Source organism: Thalassophryne amazonica, chromosome 14 (genome assembly GCF_902500255.1).
Source record: "Thalassophryne amazonica chromosome 14, fThaAma1.1, whole genome shotgun sequence".
NCBI lineage: Eukaryota > Metazoa > Chordata > Actinopteri > Batrachoidiformes > Batrachoididae > Thalassophryne > Thalassophryne amazonica.
Window position 1 is genome coordinate 92,000,616 of NC_047116.1, and position 16,142 is coordinate 92,016,757.

General features: G+C 40.4%; 1 protein-coding gene across 1 annotated transcript in view; it reads right to left on the bottom strand.

The window, feature by feature from the left end:
- Positions 1–10,120, bottom strand: part of thsd7ba (thrombospondin, type I, domain containing 7Ba) — a 553,518-nt gene extending 543,398 nt beyond the window's left edge. Inside the window, exon 1 of the mRNA XM_034186086.1 lies at positions 9,799–10,120. The gene's annotated coding sequence lies outside the window, so the exon portion shown is untranslated. The remainder of the gene's footprint in view (positions 1–9,798) is intronic.
- Between the last annotated feature and the right edge of the window lie 6,022 nt (positions 10,121–16,142).

The window sequence follows — 16,142 nt, forward strand, 5'->3', positions numbered from 1 at the left end:
TCCTCTGTCCAGTTGTCCTTCCAGCACCAAATTTCTGTTTGTCTGGCTGTTTTTGTGTGTGGCTGTGTTTGAGTTTAATTTGGTTTTAACTAGTTATTAGTATTACTGTTTTTTTTTTCCTTGGGTGGTTGTGTCGCCCATTTTTTGTTGTGGCCTTGCAAGCTGGGTCATAACAACACCTAGCAACTATTGATACATTTTCAATCACAATCATCTTTGCAATAATCACAAATGTTCAAACATATTATAAATGAAAATTTTAAATAAAATGAAAATTTAAATAAAAAAAAGTGTTGCAAAATCATAGAATTAGAAAATAGTATTACAAAATTGATTAAATATAGTAAAGAATTAGCAACTAGCTAAATAGCTAGCTAAACAGATACTCATAAGCTGGAATGGAACTCAAAGCAAAGATATTCCTGGACAGATAAACCATTATACTGAAACAAGCTACAGTTGTGGTCTGACTGTCTGACTGTCCTTTTGACAGGGTGGAATGATTGTACAGCATACATTTTTAATGATACAGACTTCTTTCTGCAAAGCAGGGGGGTTAGACAGGGATCCAGTTAGAGCCTAACCCTCTTCAACATATACATCAATTAATTGGCAAAATCATTAAAACATTCTGCAGCACCCAGCATCACTCTAGGGGACACAGAAATCAAATGCCTGCTTTTCGCGGATGACCTGGTATTGTTGTCTCCAACCAACGAAGGGCTACAACAACAACTTGACCGTCTACACAATTTCTTCCAAACCTGGGCCTTGACCATGAATCTAACCAAGACAAAAATTATGATATTCAAAAAAGGACCCAGCCTCCAGTCGCACAAATATAATTTCTTCCTGGATAACACCGTCCTAGAACACACACACACACACACACACACACACACACACAAAAAAAATCTCCACCTACTTCAAGTAAACATCAGCACCACAGGCAATTTCAACAAAGCTGTAAATGACCTGACAGACAAGCTAAGAAGGGCTTTTTATGCCATCAAAAAGAACCTCAAAGTAGACGTCCCAATTTAAATCTGGCTCAAAGTTTGGACTCCGTCATAGAACCCATTTCTCTTTATGGATGCAAGGTCTGGGGCCGCTCGCCAACCAAGATTTTGCAAAATGGGAGAAACACCAAATTGAGCCTCTGCATGCAGAATTCTGCAAATCTAGTCTCCATGTCCAACAGAAAGCAACAAACAATACACAGAGTAGAATTAGAATGATACCCACTAATTATTAAAGCTCAAAAGAGAGCAATTAAAGGTGATAGAGAGAGGTTGAATGGGGCATTAATCCTTGTTCTGTGATGTGATATGTAGCCCCCCCCCAAAAATTGGTTGGGTCTGTAATGGCTCAGAACCTTCCTAAAAGGCTCTCTGAAACAGCTATGTTACTATGCTGGGTTTAGAATGCCTTGTTTGCTTTTAATGGCATCGTTTCGGAGCTTATTTGGCAACCTCATTATGAAATGCACGTAGGTGTTGGCGCTGATCGGTTGCCATTGTTTGATTGGCTGCCCTTGCTCTCACTGAAAATGCCGCTTAGAGGATTAGGAAAGTCTCCGGTTCAACTCAGAACAGAATGAAAATGATCGCTGATTCGCTCATTTCGCTGTCAATCAAAAATGGATTCAGCCTCAGACAGATCATCCAATCATCATGCAGAAGCTGAGCGTCCGGGCCAGCCGAGGCCCGCCTACTGTCCCATAGACCCCCAGACACGCAGAGCCTCCGATGGGCGGGACAAAGCCCAGCATTTATCCAATGACTCGTCTCGTTTTGCTGCACTTGTGTCGCTATTGAAGTCTGTGGACGACGGTTTAAAGCACTGTGAAGATGCGGGTTTGACTGAGAGGAAATTCGCATCGTTACCAGTGATAAGAAGCTAATTCTGAACAAAAGTTGAGCGCGTTGTAGCGAAAACGAGACGACAGTAATCTTCACTAACTTATTTAACAGATCACGTTTCAACATTGCTGTTGAGTGATAAATCTTGTTCCTCGCCCACCAACATGAAGTCAGCCAGAGGCTGACTGTGACATAAAGTCCAGTCACAAAATAATAATGATAATTAAAAAAAAGATTCGAAATAAATTTAAAAACAAATTTAAAACAAAAGAAAATGTGATACTTACAGGCTGTACTGATTGCTGGGGTTAATTCTGTCGCAAAGTCGGAACTGACCCTCTACTGAGTATTAAATGCCGACTGAAGCCAGCTCGAAATTGTGCAAGGTTTGTGAAACAGTCCTCCGTGAAATGCGCAGAGCAAAGAAATAGTCGGCTGTTGTATGTACTGGGGATGCGGTTAAAAATGAATAAAAGCCATTGATCGCGTACATTGCTTTCCGTGGGAAGAATATGTAAAGATCGTGGTCCGCTATGACAGCCTGGGAAGGCACACCTGGAGCTCGCCATTGCTCCTCTTCCAGTGTTATGAATGGGTGGGCACAACCTTATGAATAATTAATTTCGAAGGGGCGTGTGTGAAAGGGGGTGGGTGTGGGTGTGTAGGTGTGTGTGTGGGGGGGGGGCTATTGGTGAAAAAGTGACGTAACTTTTCTCTCAAAAACGGATTGGCCTGTTTTCTAGGGGCAATTCAAAAAAGGAGAAATACTTGAAACAGAGGTTCTGAAACTTGCTGGCACTTCGTGTGTTTTCCCCACAGCGGGGAGACTCTGAACTAACACCAAAAACATGAAAAAGATGATTTTGATTCTCTATCCCCTTTAAATTTTATGACTACCTGAAACAAAATAAATAAATCAACCAAAAAAAAAACATTAAAAATGTGCATGCATGATTTTATTTAGTATATTCAATGTAAGTACATTATATAATTGTACATATGTTAATACATGGATGACAAAAGAAAGTGAAAACACTTAATTCCATTGTGGTCCATTTACAAATCAAATGACAAAATACAAGTTGTTATAATAATAATAATAATAATAATAATAATAATAATAATAATAATAATAATAATAACAATAATAATAATAATAATAATAAGTATATGATAACAATAATCTAAACAAGTTATAAATACATTAAGACAGAAAATTATCATTACAAAATTACATTAAAAAACAGGACATGACAACAGAAACTTCCCAAATGACCCTGACCAAAACATGGGTATGTAAACTTTTGATCAGGTTCATTTGGGTAGTTTATTTTGTCGTTATGATTTTAAAAAGAGTAAACTCAGTTGACAATAAATGGTTTCAACCAACCACAAACCATGAATGAAAAAAAAATTTGTGCTATCATTAATATTCTCTGAAAAATGGCCCAAAAACAAAATTGCCTGGGTATGAAAACATTTGAGTACAACTGTAAGGGCCCCTTCACACATAGTATGAATGTGGTCGAATTGCGCATAAATTGTGCATGAAGCAGAAATTGTAGGCAATACGTGTAAAATCGTAACTGCCTCCAATGCCTCGCACACCTGTTGCTACAACTACACTCAACAAAAATATAAACGCAACACTTTTGGTTTTGCTCCCATTTTGTATGAGATGAACTCAAAGATCTAAAACTTTTTCCACATACACAATATCACCATTTCCCTCAAATATTGTTCACAAACTAGTCTAAATTTGTGATAGTGAGCACTTCTCCTTTGCTGAGATAATCCATCCCACGTCACAGGTGTGCCATATCAAGATGCTGATTAGACACCATGATTAGTGCACAGGTGTGCCTTAGACTGTCCACAATAAAAGGCCACTCTGAAAGTTTATATTTTTTGTTGAGTGTATTTGTGTACACCAGTGGCTGAAAGACAGAGTGTGCCCTGTGAGATCCCATTTGATTCCTCTCACTACAGGTGTCCGGCAAATTCCAGGCGATACACACAAACATCTAACACCGCTCGCTTGGTACTTGTGTGGTCATTCGCGCTGTTAGCACGAAAACAGCCAGCAGACAATCACTTGTGAGCTGGATGTGAAATTTGTCTAACTGCCCCCACGGGTATGGCATTGCAAAAAGCAACACACATGTGGTGCATGTGTTTCGCATGTGCGCCTCAATGCTCCCTCCAACACTTGTGGTGTGCCGAGTGTGGGCACATGCATAACATGCTTACATGTATGTACAGATCACATGGGGGTTAGACAGCCAGGTCTGAGCACACACAGCACGGGGAGGTGCCTGTCAGCTGATCACAGCACACTGACAGCTGGATGACAGCTCCGTGCACACATTAAAAACACAAAAACCGCCGCCAGGACAGGTATATAACACAGGTATACACAATTATATAACAAAAAAATGAATCACCACATAACACAGAGACACATTGGTCTGGGTGCTGAATGGACGGGGGGGCGTGTTTGCCCACAACGGCTGCTGTTGTGATTTGTGCTCCTGGACATCCCAGCTGGAGAACACAGACCATGTTTTGAAGGACATGAACTTACAACATTCTTCCGTAAGGCGCACGTCTCTGCCTGCTGTCCTCACATGGAAATACATTTGTGCCAGGCTGCAGCAGCTGAACGTAGCGCACCTCAGCCATGTCCTTGTTCTTTTCAGGCATTTTTCTGCTCCTATTATAGGCCAGCGATGGTAGCGCAGTGGTAAAGTTTTTGGCTGGTAATCAGAGCTTTTGTAAATTGCAGGTTTGAATCCCATGGGTGGCATCTATTTTTTTTTCACAGCAGCTGTGCGATATGGTTACACATGCTCCAGCTGCTCACACTGTGTTCCCTCTAGGATGGTTTTGTGCGCATTCGATGATCAAACATTTGTGCATGGAAGATTAGCACTAGTCTTAACCATCATCCTGATACTAAATATTTTGTTAGTAGTATTCACAGTACTACAACCCCTGGCAAAAATTATGGAATCACCGGCCTCGGAGGATGTTCATTCAGTTGTTTAATTTTGTAGAAAAAAAGCAGATCACAGACATGACACAAAACTAAAGTCATTTCAAATGGCAACTTTCTGGCTTTAAGAAACACTATAAGAAATCAAGAAAAAAAGATTGGGGCAGTCAGTAACGGTTACTTTTTTAGACCAAGCAGAGGAAAAAAATATGGACTCACTCAATTCTGAGGAATAAATTATGGAATCACCCTGTAAATTTTCACCCTGTGTCAGCTGACCACCACATCAGTAGACCGCAGTGCTGGATGCCACCGTGAGGTGTGTGTAACTGTGGGATTTCCCCACATTGTAATAATTAAAACACATCACATTTGCAACACGGTCACCAGTGGATGACGAGCGCATTAGGTAATGCATGCAAAATATAAAACGGTAATCCACGTAATTTCATTACTTCCTGATGTATGTCTAGGCAGAGTTTGCTCTTTATAACAGGAATTAAGTATTAATTGTGATGTTTTTTGTGAGTGCAGAACTTTCCTTGTGCTCGCACTATGTTCGTGCACGTGAACATGAGCATGCACGAAACCATCACGTGGTATCATGCACGCCTGTCTGACTGTACGTCCCTCCCGATAACAGGTGGAATGTTTTGAGGTTCCCCATTTTGTTTATTGTTCACGGATTTTCATGTATGAAGGGCCCTTAGCCTCCTCTGATGGCTGTAAAATGGCAGACGATCAGGGTCTGAGGACCTGCTGCAGCCTTCATCTCCTTTCACAGCCAATGGATTATAAACCATCACATCCTCCACCTGATCTGCCATTGAAGACTTCTTGTTTCATCAGAGCCCCATTAGCTGTCTCATGTTCAGTGTTTCTGTTGGACCTTCATGGCTACCATAGTAGCCTTGGGGCACATATGCTCCCCACAGTAATTCACCACAACAGGCAATCCCTAACTTGATCAGTTACCCAGATGTCATGATGTGGACAAGAGGGTGAATTTTGATAACGAGTAATTTTTGTCATAATGCGTGAGATAAGATGTTTTCCTGCAGCAAGTCCAGTCATGACCAGATATATAGTATATTTGATTAGCAAAAAAAAACTTGCTTTTTGTGTTGATTTGGTGCATCACAGTTCACAAGCATTTAGCCAGTTTGTCTGTATTGCAATTTGGATACTTACAAGATGACAGCACTTATTTTTTTAAATTTATTGTTTGAGATATGAACTTGAGGGGGTGAACTCATTTATCTATCAATTCGCTCAATGCATTTTACACAGCACATGCTTCCTAGGCTGTTCCAAAGCCTGGGATTTTGTTTACACTTTAAGTTCTCTGGAAAATTTAAGTGAATTTGTGAGAGAAATCCAGGCTTTTTTATGGTGGTAGTATCTATGAATATCTAGGGTTTAGTGTGTATCCACATATTACTTCAATGCTTTATCTCAGTTCTTATGAAAACATTACAAAGTGAGATGGCAAAAACAATAGAGCACCAACAGCAATTAAAATTAAGATTTAAAATTTCATGCTCAAAATAGTTTGTAAAACTGAGAAGGGGCCAGCTTTAAAATCCTTAATGTTTTGTAGGTAATAATAAGAATAGCAATAAATGCCAGAAATGCATGGCATAGAAGAGCAGATTCTTGTCCTTTGAAAATGTCTGAGGTCTGCCATTTCCTTTGTGCTACAGTATAGAATCACAGTCCATCTAAACATGCATGCATGTGTCCGTTTATCCAACAGTCACATTTTTGATTCAATGAATGCCTTATCCAGATTATTCCAAAATTGGAATACATAATCACACACCATGTTTCCTCACGCTATGAAGTATTTGGCCATCTACCAGTCAGGATTTTTATATGAGCAAAGCACCACACAGTGGGGCCAAACCTCACTCATGGTACACTGAGTCACAAACAGGAAGTGCCAAATTTTGAGTCCACAGTGAAACAGGAAATATCAAATGTGTTTAACATTGGAAAGTATTTTTTTAAATAATTCCCCCTAATTTTGATCTGTTTTTTATTAACCTGTTCTTTGGTATGTTCTTTTTGCTGTTGCATTTAATCCTCAGTAAGGTTTCTGTGTAACATTTTGTTTATCTCATTAAATAATTTAAAAAAGTGAAATGTTGAGCACTTCCTGGTTTGACAATAAATGAGATTTTGTGGGATCTCGTGGGAATTCAGTGGCAAGTTGAGACTGAAACAGGAGGTGCGAAATTCTGAGTTCACAGTGACACAGGAAATGTCAAATGTTGAACATTTCCTGGCATGGGTGTAGCTGGGTTGCAGTGGACTCCCCTGAAATCTGATTGGACACCCCAGGTGCCCATGTTTGACATGTCACAGCACCGCACGTCTGGTTGAAATGAGACATTTTGAAATCAAGTGACACATATTGACTGCTAGGTCCTTCCTGTACAGTAGTTGGCGCTGTGTTCCAAAAAAAGTTCTAATCCACCTTAGTAGAAGAAGAAAAATGTTTGAGCCAGATTTGAAGATGAGCATGACATCTGAACCACAGACTCCTAGTTATACCGGTGAGGAAATGGCTGTTTTATGGCAGAAATGAGGTCCAGGTTGTTAAAAGCAGCATTTCTCCTTTAATTTGGGTCAACATATATGTGTGTGTGTGTGTGTGTTTCTCCAGTGATTTTAGATTAATAACATAAGCAGGCGGCAGCTGATTCATGCTTTGTTTGCTTATATGAGATGTAAGATGCTGCCCGAGTGTTTCTGAACTGCCCTTAAAAGTCTTGGAACACTTGGTATTTCACACACTTTAATTGGTTGATGCCATTTCAAATACAAAAAAAAGGCTAAAATTATCTTTCTTAAACTCAAACTGATATCAAATCTCTAAAACTTGGTATAAATGTAATAAAAAAAATAATAAAAAAAAAAACAGCTTCCTGATGGAGTGGTGTATAGGAGGCTTTTCTTAAAAAGAAAACCTGAAGGTTCAGCTAATTTGGCCGTATTGTGCAGCCCCACTGTCAACTAGCTGAAAGGTTTGAATATGAATTTACATCTAGATAAAAAAAATGATTGTAGTGGCAGGGGGTGAAGAGGGCTGTAATTAGAGGGGTCTGGGGGGGGGGCGAAGCCCTGCAGAAGCAGAAGTTTTTTTTTAGCGATGTGAATGTTCTCCAGAAGCATTTACTGAAAAAAAGTCTGAAGGACCTAAATGATATGGTGAGATGCTGAAGAGCTTCACTCATGTTTGTGACATACGAGTATACATATTAACATAGCCACTTCAGGCGGTGTAGACTCTGTACATTATGATGATTGAATAACGTCTATATAACCTCTGTAAGAGTTAGTCCAAACTTAATACATAATTCTCATTTTCCCACCCCATGAACCTTTGGGCTATGTTTTGTAACATCCTACTCCATCTGTACATGTGTGTGTTCATCCTTTTCTGAACTACACACAAATGTTTCAGTTGACACTAGTAAGAGAAGCTCAGTGATGATTTTGCTTATGATACAATGACATCAAGACACTTTCCTCATCTAGGGCTTTTTTTTATATCTGTGGTCTCTGTGTAGCCACTGGGCAGTTCAGAGCAGACGATTATAGAAAATTTAATTATGGCTGCGATACTGCAGTGTGCTGGTGTGCAGTACACCAGCTCTCAACAGTGTGCTGGCTCTGCTGCACGACAGAGCAAGCTGTTTGGTTGAAGGTCCCACTGTGGTCAGGTGATGGTATTGAACCACAGAAAAATAATGGAGCAGATGGTGGAGCACTGGGTTGATATCAAACACTGAGAAATGACAGAGGGCATGCACATACAACTGTTTTGTTTTATGAAGTACTGTCCTCCCAATGGAGGTGGTATGTAAGTAAGTCTTCAATGGCTACACCCAACAATTTTAACAAGTTTTCAGAAAATCATTCCTATTACAATGGCCCTTTTGCAGGTCACAGATCTTTCTCTTATCATGCACCTGTTCTGTGGAATAATCTCCCTGCATCAATAAAACAGTCAGATTCTGTAAAGACTTTCAAGTACAGACTTAAGACACTCATTTTACTGGTGAAGTATGGTACTATGCTTCCTACCCTTTTAGATTCATTTTATTAGTAAACAGAGCAGGTTGCAGCCTCAATTTTTTTTAAAGTCTGGGTCTGTTAGTGAAGCTTAGGGCATGTGTCTGGCGATCGCCTTAGTATTTCTTCTGCTTTTCTTGTTTCTTAATGCTCCAAATTATAACTTGTTTGTTGTCTTTCTGCCACCTGACTGTGTTTTTTTTTTCTCTGTCTGAGGTGCGGCTCCATCCAGAAGTGGGAGTGGGTGTCTTCTTCTGTAATGATCATGAAATAGACGAGATCATTGGAGCCCCCCCCCCACACACACACACACACACTTTCCCCTTCCCCTTCCATCCCAAGCCAGCCTCCCATCCTGGACAACAACATGGACTCCCAAAATTTCATATATATATTTTTATTGTCAAGTGTCGGTAGCATGACCCATGCAAAGGGTCACCCCTTTAACTCTGGTCTGCTTGAGGTTTCTCCCTCAAATCATCAGAGGGAGTTTTTCCTTACCACTCTCACCTGCGTGCTTGCTCTAGGAGTTGGTAAGGTTAGACCTTACTTGTGTGAAGCACCTTGAGGCAACTTTGTTGTGATTTGACGCAATATAATTGAAATAAATTGAATTGGCAATTGCCAAATGTAAAAAACAAATGCCATAACAAAGATTTTACTGCCTTTACTTGATTGGCTTCATACTTTGATATGGATCTCATCTAAATGGAATCTTTGTTTCAGTACAGGGGACAAAAACATTGCTGTTATACACCAACCCAAATACAACTTTAGAAAAAAAAAAGTTAGTTCATTTGCTGTGACAGAAAACAACATAAGTAATTGTGATAAATGTGCATACTTTAACAAACACTCTACCTGAACAATATGGCTGCAAGTCATTCCTTTGGGTGAGGTGGTTGGTGCAGCGGGGAGATGCTTTTTACAAGTTCTGCAGAAATCAAGAGCAGAGCAAAGGAGTCCTCCAAAGACTAAGTCTGACAGGTGTGGTAAATCAGCTGGTCTGGCCCTCCCACCTGAAGCATCATGGAGTGGCTTAATCTTATGTGAATCAATGTGTGGAGGGCTGGAACTGTGTCCCACCTCCAGCAGCACTGAGGGGGTATAAACTCTGTGGCTGTGGCTCTGTCAACTGTTTGCACACTGACGTTGCTGCTGTAGCTGGTGCAGGAGTCAGTGAGGATCTAAAGCAGGCAAAGAGAAATGGAGAAGTCTTAATATAAAGTACAAAGTGTAAACATTAGACACAACAGCAGAACAAAGTCTGACATGACATTCTCTACAGTGTTTCTTTCATGATGGTGTTGATTGCTGTCTGGCATTGTGGCATTTAATATATATATATATATATATATATATATATATATATATATATATATATATATATATATATATATATATATATATATATATATATATACACACACACAACCCCAATTCCAGTGAAGTTGGGACGTTGTGTAAAATGTAAATGAAAACAGAATACAATGATTTGCAAATCCTCTTCAACCTATATTCAATTGAATACACCACAAAGACAAGATATTTAATGTTCAAACTGATAAACTTTATTGTTTTTGTGCAAATATTTGCTCATTTTGAAATGGATGCCTGCAGCACATTTCAAAAAAGTTGGGATGGGGCAACAAAAGAATGGGAAAGTTCATGAATGCTGAAAGGACACCTAATTGGAAATGGGTGAGTGTCATGATTAGGTATAAAAGGAACATCCCCAAAAGTCTCAGCTGTTCACAAGCAAAGATGGGGCAAGGATCACCAGTTTGTGAACAACTACGTGAAAATATAGTCCAACAGTTTAAGAACAATGCTTCTCAACCTTCAGTTGCAAGGAATTTAGGGATTCCATCATCTACAGTCCATAATATAATCAGGAGAGTCAGAGAATCTGGAGAACGTTCTACACATAAGCAGCAAGGCTGAAAACCAACATTGAATGCCCGTGACCTTTGATCCTCAGGTACCACTGCATTAAAAACTGACATCATTGTGTAAAGGATTTCACTGCATGGGCTCAGGAACACTTCAGAAAACCACCACTGTCAGTTAACACAGTTTGTCGCTACATCTACAAGTGTAAGTTAAAACTCTACCAGGCAAAACAAAAGCCATACATCAACAACATTTAGAAATGCCGCCGCCTTCTCTGGGCCCGAGCTCATTTGAAATGGACAGACACAAAGTGGAAAAGTGTGCTGTGGTCTGATGAGTCCATGTTTCAAATTGTTTTTGGAAATCATGTACATCGTGTCCTCTGGACAAAAGAGGAAAAGATCATCCAGATTGTTACCAGTGCAAAGTTCAAAAGCCAGCAACCGTGATGGTATTGGGTTGTGTTAGTGCCCATGGTATGGGCAACTTACACATCTGTGATTGCACCATCAGTGCTGAAGGGTACATCCAAGTTTTGGAGCACATGCTGCCATCCAAGCAATGTCTCTTTCAGGGACATTCTTGCTCATTTCAGCAAGACAATGCCAAGCCACATTCTGCAAGTGTTACAAGAGTGTGCCTTCATAGTAAAAGAGTGCGGGTACTAGACTGGCCTGCCTGCAGTCCAGACCTGTCACCCATTGAAATGACAACAGGGACCCCGGACTGTTCAACAGCTGAAGTCGTACATCAAGCAAGAATGGGAAAGAATTCCACCTACGAAGCTTCAACAATTAGTGTCTTCAGTTCTCAAATGCTTATTGAGTGTTGTTAGAAGGAAAGGTGATGTAACACCGTGGTAAACATACCACTGTCCCAGCATTTTTTAAACTTGTTGCAGACATCCATTTCAAAATGAGCAAATATTTGCACAAAAACAATGAAGTTTATCAGTTTGAACATTAAATATCTTCATTGTAATAAAATTTACATTTTACACAATGTCCCAACTTCACTGGAATTGGGGTTGTATGTATATATATATATGTATATATATATATATATATATATATATATATTCATCACGGGACATGTTCTGGCATGTCCAGGCACATCCACAATTTCTCGGATAATCACTCGACAACTGTCTGAACGCCATCTCAAAGCCGTCCTGTGAGACCAAAACGGAGGTGGTTTTGTTTCATTCCATTATCGAATCCATCGTGACGCGCGAAGCCTCCGCTCGGCTTTCCATGACAAAATCTCTTGTTAAAAGTGAAATCTGCCGAAAAATGGTCAGCCCCGGCTCCACAGAGCCATCCGTTTAGAAATGATCCGGTGGTTTGTGGCTCTCGATGGTGGCACGGAGCGCGGCGGCACGGAGCGCGGCGTGCCGAGAGTCCTTAAAGCCATCCTTAAAGCTGTAGTAACGGGTGAAGCCTGTAAAATTTTCACCGAAAGCCAGATAAATTTTTCAAATGGTTTCCAGCTGCCAGTCTCTAACAGTTTCTGAAAAAAATTCTGATGGAAAAAAAAGCCCAAATCATTCCGCCATTTCCTGACAATGAAAATCCGCCGAGGGGGTGGACCACTCTTCACTCAAAGCCTGCTCACAGGCGAATGACGCAACCGACAGGCGTGGAAAAACTCACGCATGCACATGAGGGTTCAAGCTTGTCTGACGCAATCACACGTGATTCAAATCCATATGGTTTTTGAAACAAATAATAAGGTCGGATACTTTTCTAATAGACCTCGTATTATTTAATTATTTATATCTGATTTTTTTTTATCAGTCTATTACCACAAACATATTTATTTATTTATCTTTATAGCAAACCATTGTGTTGTTATGCTAAATGTCATAAAGATCATGGTTTTGTTTGTATTTGTGAGGACGTCACATGCGGTAGATGTCTAACAGACAAATGATAGACAATAGAAAGACTACAAACACACAGACTGATGTAGACAGACGCATTGATGAAGGATCATGTCACTTTTGTGATGATTTATCGCTGCCGTTGTTCCATTCTGACACGTATCAGAAACAGGCGCGCGGCCCATCACCTGCACCTGTAGTTTCTGCTCTCTGATGACATTCACTGATTACCTGTCAAATCCTCAGGCCAGCCTGTTCTGAGAGCTCATCCTGAGGAAACTCTCAGTCTATTACCACCTCCTGCCTGTGTCTCTCATTCACCAACAGAGCCAGCGTCAGTGCTCTCTGCCCCACACCCAACTACAAGTTGAATTCCACTGCTGACCTTGGTGGTCACATTCCTGAAAGACTCGGGTCCCAGTGACTGTGGCCTTAGTTCTTAAAGCATTTAAATGCAGAGATTTGTGATCCCATTGTAGCTCCAGTGCACTTGTCTTTGTAGCTGTTCTCCTCAATTTCTTCTGGGAGGGAAACCAGCCAAATAAAAGTGAACAAATTGGATGGAAGGAAGGCAATTGTTTTGTCGAGAACAAGATCAATTCTACACATGCACTTTCTGGTTGTGTCACACAGTTCATTTAAGCTTTACACAATCTCAATTTTGAGCTTCTATTACTGTGAAATGTGTGTGGCACTTCTCTCAGTTTTATCATGTGTGGATTTCTGCACACAGCCGATGATGCGTTAGACTTGTTTTCCTTTTACTTTTGTAAAAGGAAAACAAGTCAACAACAACAAAAAGCTTGACACAAGCTTGTCCAAGCATTGACATCTTTCAGGCCAGTTAACATGGTCACTTGGTGACTGTGTGATTCACCAAAGTGAAAAAGTTAAAAACCTCGTTATGACTTTTGAACCATCGTCTTTTGATTTGCACATTAGGAGGTCGTTAGGATGCACCATTTTAATTTGTGTAATATTGCAATAAATAGGCCTATTCTGTCTATGGCAGAAGTGGAAACTTTGATTTGTATCATCCAGAATTTACTACTGAAATGTTTTTATTTTCTGGATTGCCACACAAGAAGATGAGATGTCTACAGATGCTACAGAATATGGCTGCTCAATGCTCCTAATGAAAACCAGAAGGTTCAATCACGTTGCGACTGTTCTCGCTTCACTTCACTGCTTCCCTGTGACTCATAGTGGAGATTTTAAGATTTTGTTGCTAACAGGCTCTAAATGGTTATGCACCCAACTATCTTGCTCAGCTTGTTAAGCCTTATGTCCCTCCTCGTGCCCTGAGGTCACTGAATGTGGACTCGATCTGTGTTCCAAGGGTTAAAAAGAAGTCAGCGGGCCATTTTTCATTGTGGCTGCCATACTGAAAATTTATGATGTCCTGATATCCCATTATGGTTTTTTTTTTTTTTGGAATGCCTTTGGCTATACGAGGGCTGTCAATAAAGTAACGGTCCTTTTATTTTTTTCAAAAACTATATGGATTTCATTCATATGTTTTTACGTCAGACATGCTTGAACCCTCGTGCGCATGCGTGAGTTTTTCCACGCCTGTCGGTGACGTCATTCGCCTGTGAGCACTCCTTGTGGGAGGAGTCGTCCAGCCCCTCGTCGGAATTCCTTTGTCTGAGAAGTTGCTGAGAGACTGGCGCGTTGTTTGATCAAACTTTTTTCTAAACCTGTGAGACACATCGAAGTGGACACGGTTCGAAAAATTAAGCTGGTTTTCAGTGAAAATTTTAACGGCTGATGAGAGATTTTGAGGTGATTCTGTCGCTTTAAGGAGTTCCCACGGTGCGAGACGTCGCTCAGCGCTCTCAGGCGCCGTCGTCAGCCTGTTCAAGCTGAAAACCTCCACATTTCAGGCTCTATTCATCCAGGACGTCGTGAGAGAACAGAGAAGTTTCAGAAGAAGTCGGTTTCAGCATTTTATCCGGATATTCCACTGTTAAAGGAGATTTTTTTAATGAAAGATGTGCGGACGGGTCCGCGCGTCGGCTCGACGCGACGCTCCGCCACAGGAAAAACACCTCTGTTGAAAGCCTTAAGGACAAGTTGGAACATGTCCTGCTGTTAAACAATTTCTCATATACTCACTCCACTGAAAGCCATCAAAAGCCGCCTGGATTTTACAAATGGTTATCAACACGGAGGTGTTTTTCCTGTGCCGCCGCACCGCGTCGGCTGCGTCCCGACGCGCGGACCAGTCCGCACGTCTTTCATTAAAAAAATCTCTTTTAACAGTGGAATATCCGGATAAAATGCTGAAACCGACTTCTTCTGAAACTTCTCTGTTCTCTCACGACGTCCTGGATCAATAGAGCCTGAAATGTGGAGGTTTTCAGTTTGAAACAGGCTGACGACGGTGCCTGGGAGCGCTGAGTGACGTCTCGCACCGTGGGAAGTCCTTAAAGCGACAGAATCACCTCAAAATCTCTCATCAGCCGTTAAAATTTTCACTGAAAACCAGCTTAATTTTTCGAACCGTGTCCACTTCGATGTGTCTCACAGGTTTAGAAAAAATTTTGATCAAACAACGCGCCAGTCCTCTCAGCAACTTCTCAGACAAAGGGAATTCCGACGAGGGGCTGGACGACTCCTCCCACAAGGAGTGCTCACAGGCGAATGACGTCACCGACAGGCGTGGAAAAACTCACGCATGCGCACGAGGGTTCAAGCATGTCTGACGTAAAAACATATGAATGAAATCCATATAGTTTTTGAAAAAAAGAAAAAGGACCGTTGCTTTATTGACAGACCTCGTAAATGTATGGGTTTATCACAAATGTTAGCTGCACTGCTATTAGATCTTTTTCCTGGCAGGCTCCTACCTTGTGGAATTGCCTGACTGTTGGGATGAGAAACGCAACTTCCACTCACTCTTTTAACACTAGTTTTAAATGCTGTTAATTTTGTTTTGTCTGTCATTAGTTTTATGGTTTTGCATTTAGTACATTTTCAATGTTTTTGCAGTGGTTTTAATTCTGAAGTTACTATGTTATATTGATGTTTCATTAATCTTGTTTTGGAGCTGTCTATGCTCAGGGCTTTGTTGATTTTTCTTCATTTAAAGTGCATTTTAAATATTTTTTATTATTATTTTACTTGACAGTTAGTTGACAAGTAAAATTTTCACCAGTTACAGACAAATGTATTTTTTATTAAATATACTGAATTTACAGCAGTTATTTTAGAGCATTGTGAGCTATTTGATGCACATAAATCTATGTAATCTATGGTCAGTTCATAATGTAGGCCTGAATAAAAATTTACTTTGTATTATTTTGTGACAGGAAGATTCCATTCATCCTTTGGCCAACGCTCTGCCAACTACTGTTGATAACCCACTCTATACAAACATAACATGAGTCAATATGCTATTATATTGAACTGTATTTGCTTATCAATT